The 8,783-nt window shown below is 48.5% G+C and overlaps 1 protein-coding gene across 1 annotated transcript in view; it reads left to right on the top strand.

Annotated features, from left to right (window-relative positions):
• The first annotated feature begins 6,606 nt into the window (after nucleotides 1–6,606).
• CHAF1A (chromatin assembly factor 1 subunit A) overlaps nucleotides 6,607–8,783 on the top strand; it is a 45,040-nt gene continuing 42,863 nt past the window's right edge. The window contains 1 exon segment of the mRNA XM_070744285.1: nucleotides 6,607–6,793. The gene's annotated coding sequence lies outside the window, so the exon portion shown is untranslated.

Below are 8,783 nucleotides of genomic sequence, written 5' to 3'. Positions count from 1 at the left end.
CCCAAGGACAATTCTATCTGTCTGTCCATTACCCTGGGGGGGGGGAACTACTGACCCCCTCAGAGAGGGTTCGCAACTTGGGCGTCCTCCTTGATTCACAGCTAACTTTAGAACACCATCTTTCAGCTGTAACGAGGGGGACGTTTGCCCAGGTTCGCCTGGTGCACCAGTTGTGGCCCTATTTGGACCGGGAGTCACTGCTCGCACCTTGAATTGTGCCCGTAGACTAATAGGTTCACCTGGACCGGGACTCACTGCTCACAGTCACTCATGCCCTTATCACCTCGAGGTTCAACTACTGCAATGCTCTCTACATGGGGCTACCTCTGAAGAGTGTTCGGAAACTTCAACTTGTCCAAAATGCAGCCACACAAGCAGTCTTGGGCCTTCCAAGACATGCCCACATCTCACCATCATTCCGCGGACTGCATTGGCTACTGATTAGTTTCTGGGCACAATTCAAAGTGTTGGTTATGACCTATAAAGCCCTACAGGGCATAGGACCAGGCTATCTCAGAGACCACTTTCTGCCGCACGAATCCCAGCGACCAGTCAGGTCCCACAGAGTTGGCTTCCTTAGGGTCCCGTCGACCAAACAATGTCGGCTGGCAGGACCTAGGGGAAGAGCCTTCTCTGTGGGAGCCCCGGCCCTCTGGAATCAACTCCCCCCAGAGATTCGCACTGCCCCCTCCCTCCTTGCCTTCTGAAAGAGCTTAAAAGCTCATCTTTGCTGCCAGGCTTTGGACTTTTAGATCTTCCCCTGACCACTGACTGCTGAATGTTTGGTTAATACCGTGTTTCCCCGATAGTAAGGCAGTGTCTTACTATCTTTTTACCCCCAAAAGCCCCACTGTGTCTTACTTTGGGGGTATGTGTTATATTGTCCTGGGCACCGGGGCCGGCTCGTCTTCGGGCGGCGTTAGGCGGTGTTGCGCGGTAGGTGCGGCTGCCCGTCGGGCCCGGCCTCCATCCCTCCTGCGCCGCGGCAGGGCCGGTCTGCGATGCGCATCCTGGGGGCGCCCGGCTGGCCGGCTCCGGAGGCTGCGGCTCCTCCCGCTGCTGCCTAACGCCGAGGATGCCCCGCGCCCAGCCCGGCTACGGCAGCAGGCAGGCAGGCAGGCAGCCCCAGGCGCGGCGGGGAGAGCAAAGGCGGCGGCGGGAGTAGCGGACGCCTCCCTCGCTTTTAGTACCGTGTTTCCCCGAAAGTAAGACATACGGTATGTCTTACTTTCGGGGTATGGCTTATGTTAGCCGACCCCCCTGAAACCCCCCATATGTCTTACAATCGGGGGGGTCTTACTTAATTGTTTGGTTAATTTTTTTCTTTTAATTGTTTTTAAATTGTAGTATTAATTGTATTACATTATTGATCTGTTTTTTATATATGCTGTGAGCCGCCCCGAGTCCTCGGAGAGGGGAGGCATACAAATTCAATTAATTAATTAATTAATTAATTAAACAAATAAACAAACAAACAAATAAATATGGAGCTACCCTTGAAGGGTGTTCGGAGACTCCAAATTGCCCAGAATGCACTTGCATGAGCTGTCATGGCTACACCTCAGTACACCCACATAACACCTACACTCCGCGAGCTGCACTGGCTTCCTATTATTGTTGTTGTTGTTGTTGTTGTTATTATTATTATTATTATTTATTAGATTTGTATGCCGCCCCTCTCCGTAGACTCGGGGCGGCTCACAGAAATAATAAAAACAATGTATACTAACAAATCTAATATTTAAAAATATCTTTAAAAACCCTTATTTAAAAGCCAAACATACACACAAACATACCATACATAAACTATATAGGCCTGGGGGAGATGTCTCTATTCCCCCATTCCGGATGGCAGAGGTGCGTTTTAAGGAGTTTACAAAAGGCAAGGAGGGTGGGGGCGATCCTAATCTCCGGGGGGAGCTGGTTCCAGAGGGTCAGGGCCGCCACAGAGAAGGCTCTTCCCCTGGGTCCCGCCAGACGACATTGTTTAGTCGATGGGACCCAGAGAAGGCCAACTCTGTGGGACCTCACCAGTCACTGGGATTCCACTATTGACCTCTCACAATTCCTAAGAGGTCAGCAAGGGGCGTGCATAAGTGCACCAGCATGCCTTCCGTCCCCTGCCCTTAGGGCTTCTTTATTTTCTACCTATTGCATGTATTTGAATATTAAGACTTTTTCTTGTACCCTGTATATTAATATTATATGACTAAATAAATACCTAAATAAGTAAGTAAACAAACAAACAAACAAATAAATTTTGGGGGTATGGTGATGCTACTACAGAGTCTGGTAGTAAGTTCCATGCATCAACTACTCGGTTACTAAAGTCGCATTTCCTGCAGTCGAGTTTAGAGAAGTTTACTTTGAATGTGTATCTGTTGTGTGCTCATGAATAGACACAAAAGGATCATGCGCAGATCATTCAATTAATTGGGACATTAAAGGCAGAAATTCCACTTTCCGCCTTTACTTTAAAAACCTCAGGTTCCAGCCAATCGTGAGCATTTATCTCTGTGCTGGCCAATAGAAAAGAGGGGGGGGGGGCGTTTGACCAATCAGCAGCGCCAATGTCTTCCCTTCCAAATTTCAGGAGGCTGACTGAGCCATAGAGGTAAAATTAGAAAGAAAGAAATGAAAGCCTTTGATGCTGGCATTAAAGCGACATATTCATAAAATGGGGCAAAATCCACTTAACGATGGTCTTGCTCGGCAACGTAAATTTGGGCTCAGTTGTGTTGTCGAGGACTACTTGCATTAGGATTAGGAATAGAATAGAATAGAAGATAAAATAGAATAGAATAGAATAGAATAGAATATAATTCTCTATTGGCCAAGTGTGATTGGAGACACAAGGGATTTGTCTTTGGTGCAGATGCTCTCAGTGTACATAAAAGAAAAGAGACATTAGAATAGAATAGAATAGAAGATAAAATAGAATAGAATAGAATAGAAGATAAAATAGAATAGAATAGCGAATAGAATTCTTTATTGGCCAAGTGTGATTGGAGACACAAGGGATTTGTCTTTGGTGCAGATGCTCTCAGTGTACATAAAAGAAAAGAGACATTTGTCAAGAATCATGAGGTCCAACACTTAATGATTGTCATAGGGGTGAAATAAGCCATCAAGAAACAATCAATATTACGGTAATAAAAATCTTAAGGATACAAGCAACCAGTTACAGTCATCAGTGGGAGGAGGCAGTTGATAGGAACGATGAGAAAAAACTAATAGTAATAGTAATGCAGCCTTTGTGAATAGTTTGACCGAGTTGAGGGAATTATTTGTCTGGCAGTGATAGCGTTCAGGAAAGGGGCAGAAATTTCTACAATGCCTACATTTTCTCTAATAAGAGCTATCAGGAGTCTCAAAAGAGCAACAGAGAAGAGCAACAAAGATGATTGGGGGACTGGAGGCTAAAACATACGAAGAACGGTTGTAGGAACTGGGCATGGCTGGTTTAAGGAAAAGAAGGACCAGGGGAGACATGATAGCAGTCTTCCAATATCTCAGGGGTTGCCACAAAGAGGGAGTCAAGCTATTCTCCAAAGCACCTCAGGGTAGAACAAGAAGTAATGGGTGGAAACTCAACCAGGAGAGAAGCAACCTGGAACTAAGGAAAAACTTCCTGACAGTAAGAAAAATTAATCAGTGGAACTGCTTGTTACTAGAAGTTGTGGGTGTTCCAACATTGGAGGTTTTTTTTTAAAGATACTGGATAACCACTAGTGCACATTCAAAGTGACAATACAATCATCCTAAATCTTGTCTAAAATGGCATAGGATCTCTTGCTTGAATGGGGGTGGGTGGGATGGACTAGAAGACCTCCAGGGTCCCTTCCAACTCTGTTATTCCGTTTAAATGAAACTTGCCTCCAGCTTTCAGGATCGGTGCCGGTGCCTGGAGGCTGTTGAGGCCCAGATGGGTTTCAACAAATTCAAATTCAACCCAGACAAGACGGAGTGGCTGTGGGTCTTGCCTCCCAAGGACAATTCCATCTGGGGGGGACTACTGACCCCCTCAGAGAGGGTCCGCAACTTGGGCGTCCTCCTCGATCCACAGCCACTCCTGTCATTGCTCACAGTCATTCATGCCCTCATCACCTCGAGGTTCGATTACTGCAACGTTCTCTACATGGGGCGACCTTTGAAAAGTGTTCGGAAACTTCAGATTGTGCAGAACGCGGCCGCGAGAGCCGTCGTGGGGCTTCCAAGATTCGCCCACGTTTCTTCAACACTCCGTGGCTTGCATTGGCTGCCGATCAGTTTCCGGTCACAATTCAAAGTGTTGGTTATGACCTTTAAAGCCCTACATGGCATGGGACCAGATTACCTCCGGAACCGCCTGCTACCGCACGAATCCCAGCAACCGATAAGGTCCCAGAGTTGGCCTTCTCCGGGTCTCATCGACTAAACAATGTCGTTTGGCGGGCCCCAGGGGAAGAGCCCTCTGGAACCAACTCCCCCCGGAGATTAGAACTGCCCCCACTCTCCCTGTCTTTCGTAAACTACTCTAGACTCATTTATGCCGCCAGGCATGGGGGAGTTAAGATATTCCTTCCCCCTAGGCCATTACAAGTTATGCATGGTATGTTTGTGTGTATGTTTGGTTTTATTATAAGGGTTTTTAGTTGTTTTATTAATTGGATTTCTACATGCTGTTTTTATCATTGTTGTTAGCCACCCTGAGTCTGTGGAGAGGGGCGGCATACAAATCCAATAAATAAATAAAATAAATAAATTGTGCTGCCCTTCTATTCTATTTTTTTTTCCGGCAAATAATTTTTTTATTTTTTTCTCTCCAATCACAGTATTGTACAATAAAAATTATAACCACCTCAAATTGTTTTACAATAAATCAATTTCAGGAAGTTATAGTATACAAACCAAATGCGACCACCTTCACTTTGGACATGCCCAATGTTTTAATGCTATACAAATATACTATTAGCTAAGACCCCATTTAAGCTGCTCCAAATTCTCCCTTGTGGGGTGCCTCAGGGGTCGGTCCTCTCCCCCCTGCTATTTAATATCTACATGAAACCGCTGGGTGAGATCATCCAAGGGCATGGGGTGAGGTATCATCAGTACGCTGATGATACCCAGCTTTACATCTCCACCCCATGTCCAGTCAACGAAGCAGTGGAAGTGATGTGCCGGTGTCTGGAGGCTGTTGGGGCCTGGATGGGTGTCAACAGACTCAAACTCAACCCGGATAAGACGGAGTGGCTGTGGGTTTTGCCTCCCAAGGACAATTCCATCTGTCCGTCCATTACCCTGGGGGGGGAATCCTTGACCCCCTCGGAGAGGGTCCGCAACTTGGGCGTCCTCCTCGATCCACAGCTCACATTAGAGAACCATCTTTCAGCTGTGGCGAGGGGGGCGTTTGCCCAGGTTCGCCTGGTGCACCAGTTGCGGCCCTATCTGGACCGGGACTCATTGCTCACAGTCACTCAAGCCCTCATCACCTCGAGGTTCGACTACTGTAATGCTCTCTACATGGGGCTACCTCTGAAAAGTGTTCGGAAACTTCAGATCGTGCAGAATGCAGCTGCGAGAGCAGTCATGGGCCTACCTAGGTATGCCCATGTTTCAACATCACTCCGCAGCTTGCATTGGCTGCCGATCAATTTCCGGTCACAATTCAAAGTGTTGGTCATGACCTTTAAAGCCCTTCATGGCACTGGACCAGAATATCTCCGAGACCGCCTTCTACCGCACGAATCCCAGCGACCAATTAGGTCCCACAGAGTGGGCCTTCTCCGGGTCCCGTCAACTAAACAATGTCGGTTGGCGGGCCCCAGGGGAAGAGCCTTCTCTGTGGCGGCCCCGACTCTCTGGAACCAACTCCCCCCAGAGATTAGAACTGCCCCTACTCTCCCTGCCTTCCGTAAACTTCTTAAAACCCACCTCTGTCGTCAGGCATGGGGGAACTAAAACACCTCCCCCGGGCATGCACATTTTATGTATGGGATGTTTGAGTGTATGCTTGTTAACAAAATGGGGTTCTTTTAAATGTTTTAAATTATATTTGGATTTGTTACAAACTGTTATGTTATGCTGTGAGCCGCCCCGAGTCTGCGGAGAGGGGCGGCATACAAATCTAAATAAATAAATAAATAAATAAATAATAAATATCTCATATTGAATAGGCTGAAATGTTTCAAATCTCTCCTAATCACTTTCATATCAATTTTCATATATAATCAATACCCTTTACAGATAGTTAACGCCTATTGATAAAATACCCCTAAAAGAAAAACATTTGAAAAAATCTTACAATAGCATTTTTTAATGCAATCCTTCTTTTTGGAAATTTGGGAAGACCCAGGCAACCAGCGGATGGTTGGTTGGGTACAGACAAGAGATGGTGTTGTCATTTCCCCTTTCATGGCGCTGTCTTTTCCACCCTTTTCCCAGTCTCTCCAGAACCGGAAGTGTCGATGCGCCTCGAATTTTCACCGCATCTCTACAGCCTCTCGAGCGAGATGCGGAGCCCGGCGCGCCTCCCGTCGGAGCTGTTATCGCGAGATCTCCTGCGGCCGCTTCCCGCTCCTCCCGCCCAGCCGGCAGGGTCACGTGGGCGCGCCGTCCCGCCCTATCAGGGCGCCGGAGCGCGAAGGTGGGCAGAACTCCCGCCAAATACGAGCGAGGCGCCAGCCAGCCAGCGAGAGAGAGAGAGCGGACGGGGCGGCGGGCGGTTGGGCGCAGGAAGAGCCAGACTGAGGCCTCGGGGATGTGAGGGGAAGCGTCGGTTTCCCGCCGCCCGGCCGCTCTTCTCCTCGGGCAGGTGAGGGACTGGAGAGAAAGCGCGGGGAGCCGCAGGGGCTGCGGGGGAAGGAAAGAAGAAGGAACACTAAAGGGAAACTGAGGCAGGAGAGGGAGGGGTCTCTGGAAACTGAAGCGGGGGGGGGCTCTGAGGGGAAACTGAGGCAGGAGGGAGGGGTCTCGGGAAACTGAGGCGGGGGGGGGTTGAGGAGAAACTAAGGCAGGAGGGAGGGTCTCGGGAAACTGAGGCAAGAGGGGTCTCTGAGGGGAAACAGGCAGGAGGGGAGGGTCTCAAGGGAAACTGAGGCAGGAGTCTCGGGAAACTGAGGCAAAAGGGGTCTCTGAGGGGAAACAGGCAGGAGGGGAGGGTCTCGGGAAACTGAGGCAGGAGTCTCGGGAAACTGAGGCAGGAGGGGGTCTCTAAAGGGAAACTGAGGCAGGACGGAGGGGTCTCGGGAAACTGAGGCAAGAGGGGTCTCTGAGGGGAAATAGGCAGGAGGGGAGGGTCTCAGGGGAAACTGAGGCAGGAGGGGGTCTCTGAGAAAAAATTGAGGCGGGGGGGTCTCTGAAGGGAAACAGGCAAGAGGGGAGGTTTTCTGGAAACTGAGGCAGGAGGGGAAGGTCTCTGAGGGGGAACTGAGGCACACAGGATGGGTCTCTAAGGCAAAAATGAAGCAAGGTAGGGGGATGGGTCTTGGGAAACTTGGAAAGGAAAGGAGGGACTGCTGAGTGGTTACCGAGTCTGCGGAGAGGGGCAGCATACAAATCCAATAAATTATTATTATTATTATTATTACTGAGAGGAAACTGAGGCAGATAGGGGAGAGGTCTCAGAACTGAAGCGGGAGGGAAGGAACAGACGGGTCGACAGCAGGTGGGGGTTAATGCCCCCAGTGCGCTGCGCATGTAGCTCTGCGTCTCTTGTATGCGCATGTGTGCGTCCGAGCGAGATTTTGCTTTTGCACATGTGCAGGAAGCATAATTGTACAAAGAGATGTGCGCGTCTGTGACATTTAGGCGATTTTTTTTGCTTCAGCATATGTGCACAAGCAAAAAAAAATATCATCAAAATATCTGGTGCACAGGAGCAAAATCTCATTCGGACGTGCGCACGCTGGAGAGTTGGAGCTGCGCGCGCAGTTCAATTTTCGCTACCAGTACGATGGCATCAACCATACCAGTAGGAACCCTCTACTGGTCAGCCACCTTAAATACTCAGCTCTTTGGAGCCATTTCCCACAGAAAAGAAAACACAGGGAGCCACAAAACGCTTCCTGTGCCTGGCTACTTCCCAAGCGGCCACAAAACTAGCATATATAGTTGAATTAAAGATTCTGTTTTCTTCTGAAACTTTTATTTCCTTGGATTTATCCATGGTTGGCATATTGGGGATCAAAAAGCTTAACAAATAGCATGTCGGTGGGTGTTGCATATTGGCAGTTGTGATGTATATTATGAGCGACGGAGCCACAGCAGAGGGATGGAAGAACCACATGCGGCTCCAGAGCCGCGAGTTGCTGACCCCTGTCTTAGGACAACAGGGGGGAAGGGAAACAGGTAACCAGGGGTCACGAGAATGTAGAAGGGTCTCATGTCATAGGCTTCATCAGCTTTTGGAGTGGGGCTTCCCCTGAGGCCCCTTTAGCCTGTGTCGAGGCATGGTGTGAACCCTGAGCAGGGCATAAATCCTGGCCAAATGTGTCTTCAGAAACTGTTAAGATATTCAAGATCAGCCAACGAATAGGCAAATCTACTAAGTCAGCCAGTGGAAGCTTAAACACTTCTGAGTTTGTGCAGAGAATTGAAATTGAAACTTAAGCTTGATGCTGGGCATGGCTCAGTCCTCTCTACATACACTCTGTCCACTCTGAACTGCTGAAGTGAAACTAATCTGCTGCCTGTATGTTTACTTGTAACAGCGGCTACATTGAAGAAGAATCTATATTGTTATTGTAAAATTTACTTCATCTATATTCTTGTATGGATGAAGAAGTTAATGAATCCGGCTGAAC

This window comes from Erythrolamprus reginae, chromosome 1 (genome assembly GCF_031021105.1).
Source record: "Erythrolamprus reginae isolate rEryReg1 chromosome 1, rEryReg1.hap1, whole genome shotgun sequence".
Lineage (NCBI taxonomy): Eukaryota > Metazoa > Chordata > Lepidosauria > Squamata > Dipsadidae > Erythrolamprus > Erythrolamprus reginae.
This window is presented reverse-complemented; position numbering and strand designations above follow the sequence as displayed.